General features: G+C 37.3%; 1 protein-coding gene and 1 long non-coding RNA gene across 6 annotated transcripts in view; one reads left to right on the top strand and one right to left on the bottom strand.

Annotated features, from left to right (window-relative positions):
- Nucleotides 1-20613, bottom strand: part of rtn4rl1b (reticulon 4 receptor-like 1b) — a 298377-nt gene that overhangs the window by 174427 nt on the left and 103337 nt on the right.
- LOC147833685 (uncharacterized) overlaps nt 1-20613 on the top strand; it is a 291750-nt gene that overhangs the window by 268080 nt on the left and 3057 nt on the right. Inside the window, exon 5 of one of the 5 annotated variants that reach the window (XR_015509537.1) lies at nt 2615-2727. The exons of the other annotated variants lie outside the window; for them this stretch is intronic. This is a non-coding gene — a long non-coding RNA (uncharacterized LOC147833685). The remainder of the gene's footprint in view (nt 1-2614; nt 2728-20613) is intronic. 5 annotated transcript variants of the gene reach the window in all.

Raw genomic sequence — 20613 nt, 5'->3', positions numbered from 1 at the left:
AAAAAATTTATTTAGATTTTTTTTAATACAACAAATAATTGCTCTTAAATGTTTTAATGTTTCTGAAGGTTTGTGTGACACTGAAAATTGAGTAATAGCTTTCAGGAAAAAAATATATTTGTAACAAAAAAAAAATGTTGTGCTGCATAGATTGTAACATTTCACCATTACTGCTTTTATCATAAATAAATAAGTTGTAATAATTATATTGTATTAGGTATTGATTTATATTAATATTAGTGGTGGTAATGACAGTTCAAAATGAACTCCCATGTCTCAGCAGAGTGTTTTCACACCTCTAGTTTGAAAAAAGTAAGAAAAGTGGGTGAACTAGCTTTGTTTAGGTGGGAGTGTCCAGCGGTGAAAGAGGGAAGGGTTTGCATGAAAAGGGGAGTTTTGTTACATGCATAAAAATGCTCATTTGCACACCGGCAACCCAAACACAGACACAGGGGAGATTGACAGCGATTTACAGTGGATCTGAGAGCTGTGTGGAAGTGCAGGATTTCTCTCCACCAGCTTCCCCTCAGTCACATTATCTAGTTAATGTCAGCGCAGATCCACTACCTTATCAGTTTGAACTATGGTTGGGTCGATAGACGATGCCATTGTTCATTGCCAATGGCCTATGGACATCAAGATGCTGAGCTGGCATCGCGATCCTCCGCCCTGCCCCCATCGTAGCAGCAACCTGCTCGAAAAAAAATACAAACTTTGGCCCCATTTACACTAATACATCTTAGTTTAAAATTTTCATTTTAGAATGAAAACAAACCACGTCCACACTGGCTTTCATCTAGCATTTCTGAAAAAGCCCACCCTCCTATACCACTGAAAAACAAACATCATGTGACCACACACAATCTGTCATGCACTTTAGCATATGTGCACGTCTAAGCTCCAAGCAGTCAACAGGTGCTTTGAGCACAAAACTCCAGAGAGCAGTGCACGTCTAAAAGTTTATCAGTGATGTACCACTAGATTGGGTCTCACTACAGTTATTAAATGTGATATTTATTTAATCTTGTCTCTATCTAATGACTCTTTGGTCTTTTGAATCTATCAAGTAACATGCACCTTTTTTTATCAACCAATTTTGTTGACGCCATTATAATGACACAGATCACTATTCATGCCAGAGTCCCGCAGAAAAAAGTGATTAACAGGTGATAATTTGTGTGTAAATTATCTTTATTTAATTATGGTTTGGTTATGGGTAAAACAAAGACCATGCGGGTCAGGTAGTTGAAATGTAGGCTACAAATAATTAATTTGTTATGAATTAATTAAATAATCATAAATAATTAAATCACCAGCAAAGATGATGCCATCGTCCATCGCAATGCTTTAATATTATGTAATATGCCAAATTGGTCGACATCGTCGAACCCCAGTTTGAACCTTTCAACACAAACATGCCTGGGAATACAGGAGAAAGTGAAAATGCTCCGGACGAGGTGAATATTAAAGTCGTGCAATGGTATTTATTATTCACAACTTTATTTGTTGAAATAAACAAATAAGTTATAAATACACTATTTTACCAGCCACAAAAACTGCACTGCACGGAAAAATTGGACTGTTGTAATCTAGAAATATATGTGTCCTAATAGTGTTTTTACCAATGTTGGACATCTCCCACTTGACACTTGTCAACATTTAAAAAAATGTGTTTTGGTGTGTCGTGACCCTTTAAATATGTTCAAAAAAAAGTTATTTTAAATTCTAATAATGTTACAATATTACTATTTTACTATATTTTTCAAGTTAGTGCATCTTTGATGAGCGATAAGAAATGCTTCAATACCTTAAAAACGGACAATCTTAATGTTTGAATTCGAAATGCATATTAATAATAACTACATATTATAATAATATATGTTTAACTGGAAAGACAAGACTCATAAATCACCTCTAAGCTAAATGTCATTACTTTTTCCACACACATAGGAACTTTGGGCAGAAAACTGTGTATTACAGCACACTAACACTTCGGATTAGGGGTCTAAAATAGCACACCGGATCTGAATGTTCTGTCATTTTATGTTGTCCTTCTGCTGGAAGCGCCTGGAGGATGAGGGACGAGGTACATGGAAAAAGTATTTAAGCATGACAGAGAACTGGGAATTGCTTAAAGCTGCAAAAATACTGCACTCAGAAGCCCTTTTGCTCAGCGCCTCTGAGTTTGTGTGTGAGTCTTGGCTGACCTGAGATGAATCCATAAATATATTTAACCATGTTTAAAATGTGCACATTTACATTTAGACACCGCGTTCCCTTGAAGGAATGCTGCTGCATGACTTTTTATGCAAACTTATTATCCCTTAATTATAGGGGCTACAAGGGGTGTTGGCAGCCATATGTGGCAAGTTTGCATAGTGCTGTGGGGCTGATTTAGATGCTAATGCTAAATGCTAAACAGCCAGGCAGCCTAAAGAAGACAAAGATCCGAGCTCAACTGCTGCATCACTCCACTTCTACAAGTGTCTTTCTTTTTCTCTCCCTATTTTTGCTCCATCATCCCATTTCCAGCGAATGAAATTTCAAATAGACAATTCAAACGCTCACTGTCCCTCTGTGATTGCCTCTCTGATACGCTTCTTTTCCAATTCAGGTCTCTGTCAGTGTGCTTGGTTCTTCCTGTCGCTCCAGTTTTCCCTCTCTAACCACTGTATCTAATGGAAAACCAAAGAGCTTATCTGGGGTTGAACATCCTGACAGTATTGCGTAAGTACAATTAGAGCAATACAGGTTCATTGTAAAAAACAAGTTTCTATATTTATCTCCAAAACAGAACTTTTGGTAGGGCCAAACAGGTAGGTTTTTGGCTACGCTGAAATACAATGTACAATATCTGTATTTTCTACATGTCCAACTGGTCGTTAATGCAAATTTCTAATCAACCAATCGCATGGCAGCAACGATCAAGGTGATATGCTGCAGTTCAAACTGAGAATAAGAATAGTGAAGAAAGATTATTAAAGTGACTTTGAACAAGGTATGGTTGTTTGTTCCAGAAAGGCTGGTCTGAGTGTTTCAGGAACTGCTGATCTACTCGTATTATTATTATGCATAACCATCTCTAGGGTTTACAGAGAACAAAAAACTGATGCTACAAATTGCACAGGCTCACCAAAGTTGGACAATAAAACATTAAAAATATATTGCCGGGTCTGATGAGTCTCGATTTCTGCTGCGACAATTCGGATGGTAGGTTCAGAATTTGGCTTCAACAATATGAAAGCATGGATCCATCCTGCCTTGTATCAACAGTTCAGGCTGGTGGTGGTGGTGGTGTTATGGTGTGGTGGATATTTTCTTGGCACACTTTGGGCCTATTACTAATCGAGCATTGTGTCAACAACACAGCCTACCCGAGAGTTGTTGCTGACCATGTCTATCCCTTTATGACCACAGTTTACCCATATTCTGATGGCTACTTCCAGCAGGATACCGTGACATGGCATAAAGTGGCATCTCAGACTGGATACTTAAAATGACAATGAGTTCACTGTACTCAAATGACCTCTACAGTCACCAGATCTCAATCCAATAGAGCACCTTTGGGATGTGGTGAAACAGGAGATTCACATCAAGGATGTGCAGCTGACAAAACTGCTATCATGTCCATATGGACCAAAATCTCTGAGGAATATTTCCAGTACCTTACTGAATCTATGCCATGAAGAATTACGACAGTTCTGAAGGCAAAAGGGGGTCCAACCAGGTACAAGCAAGGTGTACCTAATAAAGTGGCCGGTGAGTGTATTGATTCCCCCATTACAATACTACATTACAATGCTCATGAAAATAATATAAAATAGTACACCACTTTATTTGAAAGTCTGAATATGGCACATTTAGTATTTGGCAACTACTTTTTAGCTACATGTATATTTTTTGTTAGAATTTGTTAGCACATTCTACTGTTTGACACATGCACACAGCAACGCTTATTTTTGGAAGTTTCTAAAGTTTCGTGGAAACCCATTTGCAGAAGGCTTTCGCACCTCTGACAGCAAAATGGAAATATTTTCATGACTTTCTAACTATTACAGATGGAGAATATACCTGTGAAATGTAGCTTTCAAACATTAACAGCCTATCTGTCAGCAGCTGACAGGGGCAGGCCACTGTAAATTATAGGTGTAAACTCTATTCTTCTCGCAATTAAAAATCCTAAAAATAAAGCATGATGTTTTAAACAAATTGAATTATATACTTTACTTCTCTGTTCTCTGCTGTATTTCAGATATGCTTACAACAAACTATTGTACAGAGATATAATCGGTAGTACCATATTGTTTATTAAGTAAATAAAACAGATATATGCAAATATATATACAAATTATGATGACCTGTTTTTTGAGATATTAAACTGGGAAGATATTTCTATTGCAGTGGTCAAAATAGCAATGGAACCTCGCTTATTATCTTTAAAATAGGGGGCAATGCATCTGGTAAATTTTTAATTAAAACAGCTCCACTCAGAAACAAGACAACAAAAATTAGGACTGCCCCCAGAAAACAGGGACGTCTGGTCACTCTAATAAAAAACTTGAAATAATGCACATGAGAGGCAGGTGCACTAATAATAAGAATAAAGTCTGCTACCACCAATGGCTAATTTCTACTGAGTATTGACCCTGATCAAGCTTGCATTTCCACTATAGTACCCTTACTTAATAAGTTTGGTGTATGTCGGAATGTAACAATCAACATCATTCTTGAAGCGAAGAAGAAAGCTGTAAACAACAAGGGTGGACATATACTGTAGCAGATACTGTTCTTGCTTCTTGGCATGTGGCCAAAAAACACGGTTTGTGTTTTTTGTTTCTCACCATACTATCGTGTTCCTTTTGTATTCTTTCTTTATCGATGATAACCTGGAAATTCCTCCCAGGTAGACCATTGTTCTTTGCTGAACACTGGCATTGTATTATTCCAGTGTCGTGTTTTGGCTGTAGATTTTAAAATGGTTTCCAGTGTTGTTTTTCTCCTTGTAACACACACAAGTGACGCTTCTCTGTAAACCAATTGGCATTTTACAATGAGTCTTGCTCCAGAGTGAAAGGATGAAGGGATCCCAAAAAATAAGTGGCACGGTACAGTTTGCTACTTTGGTACCGTTCACAATGAAACTAATTGTGTACTGTAATGTACTGAACTGAACCGTACCATATTGTGGTTTATTTTGATATATAGTGTTATTTTCCCTATCCTTGTTTTTTCTAGCTTGCAAATTATTTATTTAATTGTGTTTTGCTTCTTGTAATCACTTGTACTGCATTTGGTTAACTCTTTATTCACATATCGCATCTAAAACCACATTAAAAACGTGCCGCGTGCCTCTTTGTTTACGAAATTGAATGTGTTTGTGAGCTTGCAATCCACTGCCGCTTGTCATTGCTATGGCCACCATCAGCTGTTCATACACATGTGGCATAGTGTGATTTACCTGCACAGAAACATGATGTCCATTACACTCACCCCCTAATGCCGAGTTCAGACTGCAAGATTTTAGCCCTGATTTTGACTTGCCGACAGGTTTTGAGAAATCTGAGCACCTGCCTCTGTTTGACATTTCATACAGAAAGTAAAAAAAAAAAAAGTTGAGAAGAAATAGCCAATTCCCTTCAAGCACAGGTGAACAAATATGTACATTTTCGACCCCATTAAAGGCTTCTTTCTCGTTATGTAGTTAATAACAAAAGATATACTACGTGTTTTTGGCGGTGAGACATAGTTTAGACAAAGTTGTCGGCGATTCTTCCTATTGTAAAGTCATGCAATGTGAAAGCCCCTGTCGCTGATCCATCTTGCAGTGTAAATAAAGCAGTGACAAAACGCTAGCCCAGATAGTCAAGCAGTGTGAAACGGTGTGAAAACATCTGTGACATGACTACTTTGAAAATCATGCAGTATGAACTCGACATAAACCACATTCCCATATAGATCACGGCACCAATGTATCCCCTCAGGTTATTTCTGCACATCTCCAAGGGGGATCTTAATCAGCATTTTCGACACAAGAGGCAAGACTGCTAACAAATACACTAAAGACCGCAGGTCCTTGCACCACTCTCTACTGTGCCTCTGGAGGCCAGGATAGAGATATTTACTCGTGCACTTCTTACTAGCTGGCCTCTAATAGAATTACTTTTGAAAACACTATTGTTTGTGTTCAGTCTAGACTGTACATTTTTTTCAATGGCAATAGAGAATTCTGTTTGTGCTATTCACCAGACAGTTTACTGACACAATACATACAACAGCCAGTGGAATACAGTTTTTCTGATACAATCACATGTGCTTGAGTGCAACTTACTGAAACTGTTGCAAAATGTGAACAAAGTAATGCAATATTATTTCGCCGAAATGTCGGCACAGGTATGTTTTCCCAAGGAGTCTTGCCTGATTTATAGTGGACATGGCCTTATCTTGCCATACCTTGGTCTTGTACTTTGTTCAGTCCTCCTAGCGTTGCAATTCCCCATCCAATGATCTGTCTTACCTTCCTCTAACCATCAACAGCATTAACCTTTCACAGGCAGACCAGTACAGCTCTGGGTGTCTTTGATGTCTTAAGATCCTGGAAAAGATATTTCTAGAAAACTTCCAAGGGCCCCACTCGCCCCATCACACAACAACTCCATTAGAGTCTGGGGACGATAGGAGATGCGATCTTTTCTCTGGATGGACCTGTCTCCCTAGGGCTCTCTTAAAAGAACTTTACACACCAAGAGCCTTCACACACCAGTGAGTGCGCCGAGTGAGCGTACTTGTGTGGGGGCGAGACTTTATGATCATTACATAGTGTACGGCACGTGGGAGGCCTTTTAGCGGCGCTCCCATTTAGTCAGGAATACTTTGCCATTTATCTCACTTAGCTAGGACATGTGATGTGAGTCCAGCTGTGCCGTCTACAGAAATTCAACAACATCATCAAAACCATGCATGAGGCCACACATAGTGTTCAGAAGTTGTCTGGCAAACATAATTACAACATACTCAGTGCTTTTGTTCAACATATTAGTGCATATCACTGAGACCTGGCTGCAGAGTCTTGCTGTTTAAGCAGGGACTAAATATAGAAGTAGAAGTGGAGCAAAGCCTACGGTCAGAGGGGTAGGAGGGCTGGACTGGGTCCAGCGTTAAAGCGATGGGAGACTCTTAGTCTCGCTAATGCCTGGTCCCAGTAGAAAGCATGTACAGATCTAATAGCACCAATAATTAGCCTGTAGCCTGAAGACCAATCTGAACTCAGCACAAGGACTCCGCTTTCAAGACTAAGCAATGAGAGTAGCATCAGTTACTGCATAAGGCAAAGTAATGCATTCAGATTTCAAGAGCCTGTGACTCATATCAGACAACAAGATCCATTGTGTTTATATGGGTTTCAGAGTCAACTCATGAAATCTTTGTTTAATAAGCTCAGTGTATTAAATTAAATACATTTCTGTATCGCCGCTTCTTTAATTATGAGAGCAACTGAAAAGGATGAAAAAAGCTTTTTAAGGCCATGCTGACAGTAGGCATGCTTGGTTTGATTAAAATACATTTTGATAGTGCAGCTCATTGGAGTAAGTGGACTTGTTGCCATCTGAGTTTTAGATTACAACAAACAAGTAGAACACAGTCTGTAATGGGGTTAAACCATAATATTCTATAAATATACATGGAATAAAACATCAAATTCAAGAGCCCAAATTATGAGTTTTTGAAAAATTACCATGCTGTGTGTAACACAACTCTAAGTGAAGTGAAATATCCAGCTAAGGCTGAATCTGAAAGTACATTGTGTTTTAAACTATTGATTTATCTATAAAAGAGTCAACTCATAGTGGTTCGAATGAATCGGCGCTGTAACGAGTCTTTAGCCATGTTGGCGTGACGTCTATATGGAACTCAAACCCCGCTCATTTGTTGAGTGCACAAACCAGGGAAAATTTAAATCCCTGGCTCCACCCACAAGCACCGTAGAAAGAAAAAGAGGAAAACAAACACTATAGCAGGTCCTGGTTGAAGTCGCGTAGATGCTGTGCTCTAAAGTGTAAGGGGAAATTTAATGTTACTTTCCCTACCTAAAGATGAGGCTGTAAAAAGTAAGTGGTTCAAAGTTTATTTTTGCAAAAATACCTTAGCATTATAGTCCCAGCATTGTGCAGTGTTCTTGTCATTTTTCTGATGAGTGCTTCAGCAACGCTATACGCTTACAATGGGGGATTCATCGGCCGTTTGTTAAAGAAAGAATCAGAAAGACCTATTGATGTACTTTGTCAGAGCTTGACAGGAACTTTACAGTACACATTTAATGGATCGTTTCTTCCTCCATTTTACAAGTGTAAGTAACCTAAGTGCGATTAAAATGGTCGCCTTCTTGTTTTTTCTAGCTTGCAAATTATGTATTTAATTGTGTTTTGTTACATGAAACCGCTTGTACTGTATCTGGTTAACTCTTTATATTCTCATATCGCGTATAAAACCACGTTGAAAACGTGACGCATGACACTTTATGAGTTTAAACGCGTTTGTGAGCTCGCAATCCACTGCCATTTGACATTGCTATGGCTGCCATCATGTTCCTACACATGTGCAACGGTCAAGTTTCAAAATTTTTCAGCTGTGTGGATTAATACAGAATTTGTTTCATGGATAAGAATAGAGCAATATGCTGGTGTTAAACTGTATTGCTTTAATTAATTCTTGCATTGGGCTCACACATACACTTTGCAGTCTGACTACTTCAAAAATGTTAATAAGCCGTGGTGGGCATTTCTCGCTGTCTCGTGCTGAACAAAGTCGACCAATCACAAAAGACTGGGTCATCAGGCCAATCAGCACAGATTACCATCTTGCTAAAGAGGGGTTTGGGAACAAATGAATCTCTGAACAAATCATATGGGAGTCGTTGGGATAATTAGGTAAAAATAAATGCATATTATAAGACAATAAAAGTGTTTTTTGACCTTGCATGAATACCAGACTGTTGTTGGAGACCAAAATATGACCCTTTTTTATGCATAATAGGGGCTCTTTTAATCAAAAACAAAAGATATAAACGTAAAGAGGATAGATTGCTCAAACAATCCTGGCTCTTTTTAATGTAGTTGTATACAGTAGTTGTCCATTACAGTTTGACACACTCTAAAGGAACAAAAAGGGAAGTACTGGGTAAGTACCTTTTCATGTACATGTTTGTACCCTGTTTACAGCAGTGGTTGCTAAAGGGTTCCAGACCCACTGGGGGTCGCAGTACAGTGAGTGGGGGTTCCAAAAATCTAATTCATTTTATTAAATTAGAAATAACTCACAGGAGACAAAAATATATAGTTACATAAAAAAAGCATATAAAAAGCCACCAGCCTTTCGAATTATTATTATTATTTAATTTTTTTTTTTTGTAACCCAGAATGATTACAATGTCTTAAAGACAAAGCAATAGCGTCAGATGCAGCAGATGGATTTTATACCACCAGGTTAAACTTTCTGACACCTTTACGGCACTCACATATATTAAAAAGGCCACAACTAAACATGGAGGATGGTCTCCGATTGCCATTCTCCAAAATTAAACGATGAATAGACTTGGGCCTATTGGTGTGCTCCTTTGTGTGCAACGCTTAAACATTTATACCCACCTCAGAGGATATTGGGTGTTGCAAGTCACTGGCATTGTTATTTTGGGGGTCGTGAATTGTAAAGCTTGGGAACCCCTGCCTTACACAATACATATTGGTGGCTTATTGGTACATATTATTACCTTAAGAGCACATATTAGTTCCTAAATATGATATAATTGTGCCGAATAATATGTCTTAGTGCCTAAATTGTTTAGACTGTTGCTTTTTGAAAAGGTATCACCCCACTATATAGGCATTAGAACTGCTGTTTCCTTGCAGCAGAAAAAAACCCTGCCACTGTTCTGAAAGCTAGCGACTGGGGATTATAAAGTTTAAATATGGATATTTTTCTTATATAAATGCATTGCTTTGCTTCAGAAGACCTCTATTAACCCCTCTGAGCCATGTGGGCCACTATTACGATGGATGGATGCACTTTATTGGGCTTCATTATCTTGAATGACATTCACTGCCATTTTAAACCTAGGAAGAGCCAGGATCATTTTCATATATTCCTGATAGTATTCATATAAAAGAAGAAAGTCATATACACTTAGGATGGCTTGAGAGTGTGTAAATCATGGGACTATTTGCAGATTAGGGTGAACTTTTCTTTTAGGGCTATAGTTCACTCAATACTGAAAATTCTGTCATTATCTATTCAAACTTTACTAGTGTTACAAAACCTGTTAGAGTTTCTTTTTTTTCTGTTAAACACAAATTAAGGTATTTAGAAAAATGTTGGAAACCTGTAACTATTGACTTCCGTAGTATTTGTTTATCCTACTATGGAAGTCAATGGAATTTTTTCAAAATATCTTCTTTCATGTTTAACAAAAAAAGGAAAGTCGCAAAGGTTTGAAACCAATTGTGGGTAAATAAATAGTGAGTAACTGTTCTGTTTTGGATTAATTATCCCTTAAAAAATTGTAAACAGGAGGTTTTTTGCCGGATATTCCAAAATAGTTCTTCTGTGGCCTCAATATTATTTTGAAAGCATCATTTTTAAAAGTGAAAGTTTCAGAATGCAGCAAGTGAATGTAAACCAAAGTCACCAGCAGTCCAGTAGTCAGCTGAGCACCAGTGACTGAAAGTAGACTACGCATGCTACTATTCTCAGCGTGTGTCTGACAGTATTAAGGAGGCTGCTCCCATGTTGCTCTACTGCAGCTGTCTGTGCTGGAGTCCTCATTACCTCCCTTTATTATCAGCGAGATTGAACCTCCAAATTCCGTTCTCCAGATAACTCAGGAAACAAATAAAGAGAGCAGCACAATACATCTCTCAGCTGCCAAGCATTACACAGGTGGCACGCTGCACTCTATCTGTTGATCTGTCTGTGTCTTCATGGCTTTAGCCACTGTTGTCTCTCTCACTTTCTCTCCCTCCATTCCGCCAACTCTCCGCCAGCTCCCGCCATAATTTTTCTGCACTTATCTTCTGCTTTCAGGCAGGCAGAGGCGACAGGGTGTCACAACACATATGGTTCTTTCTACCCACTATCTTGCCATCTCAGGTGCGCATGCACTGGCTGGTGTATACATCAGTGAGTTCTGAGGAAGCAAACGGTCTACATAACTGCATGTTTGTCAGCTCTAATTTTATGCAGCATGCATTGTGCTAACAGCTTTAAAGAGACCGTTTAGGGGATAAATGAAAATTCTGTCATCATTTATTCACCCTTATGTTGTTCCAAAAGAGAAAAACAAAAAAGACAGGGGCTGCATCTGCTTTGCCTTACTGTTATATCTGACAGGCAACGTTTGCCCATGATGGCTCTGATTTCACACAGATTTCTAAAGCATAGATAAATAATCTAAAACAAAATATAGATTGATATGGTAAATATACACTCACCGGCCACTTTATTGGGTACACCTGTTCAACTGCTCGTTACTGCAAATTTCCCTAATCAGCCAATCACATGGCAGCAACTCAATGCATTTAGGCATGTAGACATGATCAAGACGATCTGCTGCAGTTCAAACAGTCAACAGTAACTCAAACAACCCCTCATTAAAACCAAGATATGCATAAGAGCATCTCTGAACGCGACAATACGTCAAACCTTGAGGTGGATAAACTACAGCAGCAGAAGACCACACTGGGTGCCACTCCTGTCAGCTAAGAACAGAAAACTGAGGCTACAATTCACACAGGCTCACCAAAATTGAACAATAGAAGATTGGACAAACGTTAACAACATGAAAGTGACTCAGTTCACTTGCTACTGAACACACAAGATTGTGAGATATCGTAGACAGTGAAGGATACATTTGCTGCCTTCAAAAATTGATCAGATGAAAGTATCTCAGTAGAGATGGCATGATCATTGGATTTGATTATGCCTTGATATTTGAAGAGTTCAGATGCATAAGTCTAAGTGCCCCTTAAGTGCCATCTGAAATTTTCTTCAAAAATGAACATTTTTCTCAGGCTCCTATAGGTTCAGTAATTCAAATATGATAGCGATGAATGTTTTTTTTTTTTAATGCCTTTCAATTGAAATAACTGAACATAAATATTGGAGCCTGAAAAAAAAAATTCATTTTTAAGGAAAGCACTACAAAAGCCTCTACAGCACTTTGAGGCTTTTGTATTTGAGTTGTTTGTTGAGGCAGTGTTTTCAGTTTTTGGATGGAGCCAATATTTTGATTACACAATGAAAGTCAGTGGGCTTCAAAATGCATTTGACCAAATGTATTTCAATTTCCTGGACATATTATTAGCATCTTTTTACTAAATAACTTAATTTGTTTGTTTCAGTAAAGAACACCACAGAGCACTGAAACGACATGAGATTGAGTAAATGATGACTGATTTCCGTTCCTTATTGGGATAGTTTACCTAAAAATATACATTTTTAATTTATAAACATTTATTTACTCTCAAGTAGCATGAGTTACTTTCTTCTACTAAACACAAGTGAAGATATTTTGAAAAATTTGAGAACAATTTCAGGACCCTGCTGACTTCCATTCATTTTTTTACTCATACCACTAAGCATGGGACTATAACTGTTTTCAAGGTATACCACGATTCTGAAAGTTTATACAATTCCTATGGTGTATTTAAGATTTTTTTGTTTATTTTTTTTTAGAACAACAGTTTCTTCAGCAGAAAAGATATTCAAAAATGCCATTTTAAATTGTAAAGAAATCTGTTTTAGAAATTATTAAAGACAGCAGAAATCAGTGATACAAGGTTATCATACCATCAGAATCTTACACCAGCCCATGCCTACATACCACTATGGAAGGCAATGGGCACCAGCAACCAGTAGGTTACATTTTTTTCAAAATATCTTTTTCATGTTCAGCAGCAGAAATGAATGCAGGAGTAAATGACTCATTTTTGGGTGGACTATCCCTTTTATGTTGCTAATTTTATAGTCTGAATACATTTTAAAGGGTTTAATTTGACGAGTAAGATTTGGAGAGTCATCCATCAAAACGAGTGGCTTAAAGATAAAAGCATGTTGATGATGTTGCGAGTGGAATGTAGCCAAACAGAATCAGTGCCAGCCTGGCCTTTCAGAGAAGAGTCATGTTTCAAGCTTAAGCACAAACACAATACAGGTTCACAACACAACAAACTGCCTGTTCACAAGATGCTCTTCTGGAACCAACTGTCCATGTGAATAACTATTTTGATGTACGCTATCAGCAACCTCATTTCTCTACCATATTCCATCGCTCTGCTTCTTATGAGTATATAGTTGGCATTTATAATGAGCACATCTGGATTCACATTACATTCCCTCCTCATTATGAGGACTGTACTACAATTTCCAGCAGCACAACCGTATGTGTTCCTTTCATTCAATGGGATTGCGTGACTGCGTGTTTATTTGTTTGTTCTCCAGGGCATTTTCACACTGCCGTTGGTGCAGAGTGTTGAACTCCAATATAGTCTGTAATTGGTGTGAAAGCAATCAGATGTAATTTGTTGAAGTGAACCATTGTTGATGACATATAATTTATGATGGTATTAATTGCTGTTTGCCTCTGCAGAAATTGCTTTTTGGCTGGGCAGCTAGTGTTTTAATTTATTTATCATCTATGTACATCTTTGGCAATAGAACAAGCAAATGAATGCACATGCTGTTCTGTTCATGTTTTCACAGTATATAAGTCAGAATTATTAGCCCCCCTTTTAATTTAATTGCATTTTTTTAATATTTCCCAAATGATGGGTAACAGAGCAAGAAAATTTACACAGTTTGTCTGATAATATTTTTCTTTTGGAGCAGTTTAAAAAAAAAAAAAACATTTTAAGGTCAAAATTATTAGCCCCTTTAAGCAATATTTTTTTGATAGTCTACAGAACAAGCCATTGTTATAATGACTTGCCTAATTACTCTAACCTGAAGTTAACCTAATTAATTCAGTTAAGCCTTTACATGTCACTTTAAGATGTATAGAAGTGTCTAGTCAAATATTATGTACTGTCACCATGGCAAAGATAAAATAAATCAGTTATTAGAGGTGAGTTATTAAAACTATTATGTTAAGTAATGCGTTTAAAAAAATCTTCTCTCCAGTAAACAGAAATAGGGGAAAACAATAAACAGGGGGGTTAATAACTCTTTATATATATATGTATTCATTTTCTTGTCAGCTTAATCCCTTTATTAATCCGGGGTCACCACAGCGGAATGAACCGCCAACTTATCCAGCAAGTTTTTACGCAGCGGATGCCCTTCCAGACGCAACCCATCTCTGGGAAACATCCGCACACATATTCACCCACACACTCATACACTACGGACAATTTAGCCTACCCAATTCACCTGTACCACATGTCTTTGGACTGGGGGAAACCGGAGCACCCGGAGGAAACCCACGCGAAGGCAGGGAGAACATGTAAACTCCACACAAAAACGCCAACTGAGCCGGGGTTCAACCCAGCGACCTTCTTGCTGTGAGGCGACAGCACTACCTACTGCGCCACTGCTACAATTTTGTTTTGTGTCTGACACATTGCATTTTAAAATACTGATTTATTTTAACATGCCAACAACAGCATACAAAACATATTAACAACAGAATATCTTCACGCACCTGCACTTCCAACAGCAGAGAAAAAAGAAAGAAAGAAAATAAGTAGTCCTGCTCAAGATATTGTTTACTTAAATTGAAAATTTAGATTAAAACCAAAACACTGACTGAATCCTTTTTAAGAACCAGCATAGGCTATTTTTTCCATTCATGTTTTTTTTTTTCTGTCAAATAAAACAGCAAGCCAATCAATCCACAGAAAATATCCATTTAATTAATGCTCCGCTGTAATTGATAATATTACAAATCTCTGTTAACATTCTAACAGAAGTCATTATTTGAAGATTATGACTTACAGTAAGCATCTTATTTTAACTTAGAGATTGTACTTTCTTTTTCTCACTCGTGGTTCAATGTGACTTCGCCCTGTGATAAGAAAAAACAAGGCAATATGTTGAATGAATATAGCTAATAGGCTGTTTCAGTATATATTAATTTAGTTTGTTTACATATATTGGACTGATTTGCATAAATCTTTTATAGTTTATAAAATGAACGCCTCAGTTTGGTGCAGAGTTATCATGCAAAAATCAAGTAAATCATTAGATTTGCTTGTAAGCTATTTTAAAAATGGATCTTTTATTAAAACTATTATTATTAATTGTAATCCAAATAGAAAAAAGTTGGTTTGTTTTTTGTATATGCTATATGCTTTTTTAAGTAGTGCATTCCGTAGCCTTCTTGCACACGCTTGACTGTCTGTTGTTGGGATACGGAGCCCTGATGGCATGCATATTCACGGGCATGTGTTTAGAATAGTTCTCTTTAAGCTAGCATTACATATTTTGATTAAAAATTTATTTTAAAATCTATTCGATTTGAATTTTATACCTGTATATGTTCCTTTGTTCAGGCATAAATGCCATGTATTAATTTGTAAGTTCATTCTTTAGTTTCATAGATTAAGTAGAACTATTCCAGGAATGCATTATTTAATTTCACAACTAATTATAAAAATATAACTTCACTTAAAAGAAGGATATGCATTAATAAGACGTGGTTGTGGAAGTTAAAAAGAATGCTGGTTTAAAAAATAACCTTTTTTATCAAAGTACTTTAATTTTAGACAGTTATTTAAGATTTTTTTGTTACAAAAAAAATTTGAATCAGCCTATAGAGAAATTTTGAGCGGTATTGGTTTACCTGCGAGCAAGCGCACAACAATGGAGCAGAATGCTTAGCGGAGCGTCACACCGCTCAGCTCTACTCACATGATCTGGCTGCTATAGTATATCAGTTTAGTATATTCACTATGTTACATAACTACCCCTGCTGGCCATGTATTTCTTGTGTTAGACCATGTTGTGTTGTGTCATGCATTACCACAGTAACGCGTGAGATCACTTTAATTCGCTTGCGCATTTTCAGTAGCCAAATCTGTATATTGCAATTTGAACTGATCCAAGAAAATTAACTGAGCGTATGCTGTATATATTATTAAAGAGATCAAAAAATGCTTTGTTTGGCCACATTAAAATTAATGCAATATTTAAGATGCTTTGCCAAACTATAGTGACTTGTTGCTTGGCCAAGCTAGTGCTCTTTGATGCAAATGCACTATGGATTGAATCCAAATATTACATTTGTTCTGAGTGACCTGCGGGGGTGAAACTGAATTAGAGTTCGGATCAAGCAATCAAACCGAGTGTGAAAACAGCCTAAAAGCCTATAATTCTCTCTGCTTTAGGGTCAGTGACGAAAGCTGCTTTGCTTAAAACTGATTAATCACAGTCAGCTCCCACCTGCTTTTGCCATGCTTGACATTTCGCAAAGTGCAGCCCTCCATCACAATGTAATTCATGATGAATGGCAATTTAAAACACTCAGTGACATGTTGAATTTTACTCTCCTTTGTTCTAATTTTTCTTGCCGTAATCGTTTTGCAATAATGAAAATTGTGCAGAAAAGTTAACATAATTACAATTTATCATGCTAAACCTGGTCTAAAAAGCATGCTTGAGACTATGGGCAGACTGTTTTTGAGTTTATTCAAACCTCTCGCTGAATGCTAAACCTTCAGACCATTACATTAGCGAGTGCTAAAGTGCTAGACCGCTAGTGACCACTTAAACTCCAGACTATGATGAGTACTAAAACGCCAGAGCATTAGACGACGGCTGAGCAATAAAACATCAGACCTCTAGTAGGTACTAAAATATTACAGCTTTAATGAACTCTGAAACATTAGACCTCAAGCAAGCACTAAAACATTAAACCACTAGTGTGTACTGCAACATCAAGCCCTGGTGTGCTGTAATGCATGAAGCACTGACCACTGCAATGAGTTGAATCCACCATTTTTCTTCACCCAGTGATGCTTTGTATGAATTATGGGAGTAACTTCCTTAAAACAGTACGTTTTCTGTGGTTTGCATGTTCTCCCCCTGTTGGCGTGGGTTTCCTCTGGGTGCTCCGGTTCCACAGTCCAAAGACATACGCTTTAAGTGAATTGAAGAAACTAAATTGGCCATAGACTGTGAGAGTGTATGGGTGTTTCTTAGAAATGGGTTGTGGCCACTGTTGCCAGACGGACGATAATTATCGTATTTGTCGAATCGTATTTTTTTAATTTCGACCTTTATACGATGTACGATTAATAATGAAAAAAATTCTATGATGAACGATAATTTCAGAATTTTTTGCCATTTAAAATGAATTTTATTGTAATTTTAGGGCTTCTAAATTTATTGATAGCTGCATCTTTTGTCTACTGTCTGTGAGGAGAACGTGGAGTTAGGCATGTTTTCTATTTCATCTTATGTTACATCTTCTCAGACAATCAACATGGAGAATGGCTCTTTTACACAAGTTAACATTCCTGCCATGTGCAGCCATGTCTAGGTCAGTAGTTTTCAGGTGAAGGTCGATCATTTAAACAATAAAATACAATAAAGTTAGTACTGAAAAGGAAGGTAGAAAGGACAGTGGAGTTTGCCCTTGATGTTCTTGTTTTTTCCAATTCAAATGTGTGTTTTTTCCATAGTTAATCTAATCAAATCAAAGCCATAAATAGGATCATTACAGATACTCTGAATTGGCTTGTGCACACCTCAGAGTTTGTTAGAAATTCGGGATGGTGCACTGCTTTCAAGCCAACCAGCACTATGTTGAATACCATTACTGCATCCATTTTGCACTGCAAAATTAATCCCACAATATCTGGCAACATGCAGGTATCCGATGGCAGTGACTCAAATGTGGAGTGTGAACCTTCCCACTAAGATTCCCATTTATTTTTATTTTTTAATGTATTGTGGTCATTTGTATGTTGTGTCAAAACGCAATTTGTCTAGATAATAGCTGTATACTCTCAGTTTGAATTCGTAATAATTTTCCTCCAAATATGATCATTTTAATCTTCTGGTATGATTTCCAATCTGGCAACAGTGGTTGCAGGTGGAAGGGCATCCGCTGTGTAAAACATATGCTGGAATAGTTGCCGGTTCATTCTGCTGTGGCGACCACTGATAAATAAGGGACTAAGACGAAGGAAAATAAGTGAATGAGTGAGTGTGAGTGTGAGTGAATGAGTGAGTGTATGTTCCCAGCGATGGGTTGGGCTGGAAGGGCGTCCGCCACATAAAATGTATGCCAGAGTAATTTGCGGTTCATTGTGCTGTGGTGACCTCTGATAAATAAGATTAAAGCAAAGGATAGAGAGCGAGTGAGTGAAAAGTAACTTAGTTAATAAGTAATTTAATTACTTAACTTAATACTAAGCATTCACATAAATCTCTACGCACAGACAATGCGAATTTAATTTTTCATTCATTTAATTTAAATCAAACAGTTTTTGTTTTGTTTCATATATATACACTGACTGTTTCACATATTTCACATATTTCACTATATTTCAACGACGCTATATGCCATATATTTACATACATTTCTAAAACATTTTATTGTTTCTCAAGCTTGTGCAATCGGCAGACAAATATAATCTTCTTTAGTTGAATGAATGAAGAATAAAATAAATAAAACGTAAAGTTAAAATGCCAAATTTTGGATAACACATATTTACACACATTCAAACATTTTCTTAAGCATATGCAGTTCTCTTGATAAATTATATGAATGTTCTTCTTTAGTTGACCAGAAGAATGATTCTGCAAATTATATATCACTCTGCATTTCAAAACTCATTTATATAGAACTTGAATTTATGTATAGTATTTAAGGCAGGCGACACGGTGGCTTAGAGGTTATTACTGTCCCCTCACAGCAAGAAGGTCGCTGGTTCAAATCCCGGCTGAGTCAGTTGGCATTTCTGTGTAGAGTTTGCATGTTCTCCCCGTTTTCGTGTTTCCTCCGGGTGCTCCGGTTTCCCCCACAGTCCAAAGACAAGCAGTAAAGGTAAATTGAAAAAACTAAATTGGCTTTACTGCATTGTCAGTACTGGGTTGCAGCTGGAAGGGTATCCACTGTATAAAGCGTGCTGGATAAGTTGGTTCATTCTGCTGTGGCGACCCCTGATGAACAAAGGGACTAAGCCGAAGGAAAATGAATGAATGAATAAATGAATGAATTTAAGGCAAATATATAAGTAACTAAATTAATTAAATGAGCTATAAATGAAAAGCAATCCCTTTAACTTTTTCAACAGAAAGTAAATTTAAATAAAGCAACTAGCTAATTAGTAACTAATTATGCCCAATACTGATTAAAAGTTATTAGAATTACTTTCAGCAAACCACGACTAACCCCAAAAACTGGATGCGAGTCTTTCTGCAGAATTATTACAAATGCATATGGAATATTACACTACAGTACAACGAGAATACACCAAGAACGTAATATGAACAAGTCAACTCAAAAGAGCTTTGGCCACAGATATGAATGTTATATTACAGACATCGTATTAAAATACCTATTACTCTACAGTAGGTATAACATAATATAAACAAAATCAACTCAGAGCTTTGGCCACAGATATGAATGTTATATTACAGATATTATGTTAAAACATCAAGAATAACACTATTTTCATTATGCCTATGGATTATTTGATAGATTTATTTCAGTTGCATTGAATGGAAGCTGCTCAAACCGGAAATGCAACCCGAAATGTTAAACTCAGTAGTCCATGCAGAAAAAGGTGAATAGGACATTTAGGCCTGCTGTGTTTGGGAACAATGTGTCCTTATTTCTCTGAAGGAGACATGGAGGCAGTGTGGGCTGCATAACCCCAAGCTCAAGGGCTCATTGATTGATTGTTTGTTGTGGGGCATGACCCTCAACAAGGGCACAAGGACCTTTCAGCACACGCATACAATGCCAAGAGGAATTTCTCAATGCACGTAGCACATACAATCCTGTCAAGCTTTTGGCCAGTCTCTGTTAAATAGTGGCTTTGACTTTGAGAATACAATCACATCTTACTCATCTGAGCTGGAGGAACGAGACCTGAAAAGCAGGAAGAAAGTGTGTGGAAACAATTTAGTGACAACATGTGATTATATGAGCGAGCTGTCCTTGAGCTTTTATGAATGTTTATTTGTTGATATTGCATGTATTAAAAGACTTAGTTTCACACCTTGATTCACAGCACATCATGACACTGGCGTGTTTTTTATGATTGTCATCTGCATTGCTTTTTGAAAAAAAAAAGTGAATGCACTGTGCAGAAAAATAAATGTGTGTAATTAGTGCTAATTAATTGGCCAGAGGAGAAATGGTCGTGCACAACTGAGCCTGTTTTTTTTTCCTTTACTCTTTGTCAATTGGTGAAGTTTATTCCTCGCCCCTGTCGCCACTGACTTGCTTAGTTTGGGACTTGTGGAGCTGCGCTTCGATGGACTTGCTCTTCAGTGTTTGGACTTTCAGCAGTGAAAATTAGACCACACTTAACTGAACTAAACTGAATTTCAACTCTGAAAACTGGACTGACCAGTTTCAATTTACTAGAATTACTGATATAGAAATAAAGATGA

Source organism: Danio rerio, chromosome 15 (genome assembly GCF_052040795.2).
Source record: "Danio rerio strain M-AB ecotype USA chromosome 15, GRCz13ab, whole genome shotgun sequence".
NCBI lineage: Eukaryota > Metazoa > Chordata > Actinopteri > Cypriniformes > Danionidae > Danio > Danio rerio.
This window is presented reverse-complemented; position numbering and strand designations above follow the sequence as displayed.